Raw genomic sequence first — 2004 nt, 5'->3', positions numbered from 1 at the left:
GCAATTGAACCGCTTGTAAAAATAATAAATTCTTCCCTTAGAATTGGCTATGTACCCAAATCCTTTAAACTAGCATTTATCAAACCCCTGATTAAAAAAACCTGACCTTGTTCCCTGTCAGCTGTCCAATTATAAGCAAATATCAAACCTCCCCTTTATCTCCAAGATCCTAGAAAAAGCTGTGGCACAGCAGTTATGCTCATATCTACATTGGAATAACATCCATGAAATGGATCAGTCAGGATTTAGACCTCATCATACCATGGTGACAGCACTGGTTAAAGGTTCTGACTGCAAAGTTGAATTCTGGGCAAAATGTTTTATTTCTGTTGCTGTTTTGGAATGTTTTGCTGCTGCACACACCATGTATCCTGTGTGTAAGTATTTTGACAAGATAAAATGTGTGATTCCAGAGATTGCTGAAGCAAGTGAGCAACAATATCACATGACCATCATGGGGAGTGTTTGAGATACTTTTGACCAAAACAAGTTGGCATGGGCAAACATGGCAGACTCCACTCTCCCACCAGCTACAAGCCAGTGGAAAAAAAGGAAAGCCTGCCTAGTGAGTGCAACTGCAAGATAGAGCAAGGTTAAATGATGTCATTTTTCTGGACAGACAACTAAATCATTGTAGTGAGTGTGTAGCTATCTTAGTCTTAGAATGCATTGGCTCAATTCCACGGTCACAAGTATAGAGTTCTACACCTAATGTTTTGATTTTACAGAGAAAGAAACAAGAATACAAAAGCAGGAACAGAGAAACGGGGGTGTGGTTAAGTGCCAGTTTGTGAAGGGAAAACAAAGCCAGGGAATTTGCACTTGTGTGTAATTAATGTGTTATGTGCGTGTTTTCCCAGCGATGGGGAGCAGATAAGAGGGTGGAGAGGAGAGAAAGAGAAAACATCCCTGTGCACCATACTTAATTAATTATGTGTGCGCATGTTAGAGTGAGACTTTATTTTGAATCTTTGAAAGATGAAAAGCACAAATAAAAGTCTCACTTATAACAATAATATTTAACTTGTAAATTATCTCATCTCATCTCATTATCTCTAGCCGCTTTATCCTGTTCTACAGGGTCGCAGGCAAGCTGGAGCCTATCCCAGCTAACTATGGGCGAAAGGCGGGGTACACCCTGGACAAGTCACCAGGTCATTACAGGCTTGTAAATTATTATTATTCATCTCATCTCATTATCTCTAGCTGCTTTATCCTTCTACAGGATCGCAGGCAAGCCGGAGCCTATCCCAGCTGACTATGGGCGAAAGGCGGGGTACACCCTGGACAAGTCGCCAGGTCATCACAGGGCTGACACATAGACACAGACAACCATTCACACTCACATTCACACCTGCGGTCAATTTAGAGTCACCAGTTAACCTAACCTGCATGTCTTTGGACTGTGGGGGAAACCGGAGCACCCGGAGGAAACCCACGCAGACACGGGGAGAACATGCAAACTCCGCACAGAAAGGCCCTAGCTGGCCACAGGGCTCGAACCCGGAACTTCTTGCTGTGAGGCGACAGCGCTAACCACTACACCACCGTGCTGCCCTATTATTATTATTATTATTATTATTATTATTATTATTATATGCGTGGGAAGCACAGTGGTGTAGTGGTTAGCACTGTTGCCTCACAGCAAGAAGGTCCAGGTTCGAGCCCCGTGGCTCGTGAGGGCCTTTCTGTGCGGAGTTTGCATGTTCTCCCTGTGTCTGCGTGGGTTTCCTCCAGGTGCTCCGGTTTCCCCCACAGTTCAAAGACATGCAGGTTAGGTTAACTGGTGACTCTAAATTGACCGTAGGTGTGAATGTGAGTGTGAATGGTTGTCTGTGTCTATGTGTCAGCCCGGTGATGACCTGGCGACTTGTCCAGGGTGTACCCCGCCTTTCACCCGTAGTCAGCTGGGATAGGCTCCAGCTTGCCTGCAACCCTATAGAATGAATAAAGCGGCTAGAGATAATGAGATGAGATGATATTATTATATGCAAATATCTAGTG

The sequence above is a fragment of the Neoarius graeffei genome, chromosome 2 (assembly GCF_027579695.1).
Source record: "Neoarius graeffei isolate fNeoGra1 chromosome 2, fNeoGra1.pri, whole genome shotgun sequence".
NCBI classification, from domain to species: domain Eukaryota; kingdom Metazoa; phylum Chordata; class Actinopteri; order Siluriformes; family Ariidae; genus Neoarius; species Neoarius graeffei.
Note: the sequence above shows the minus strand (reverse complement) of the source record.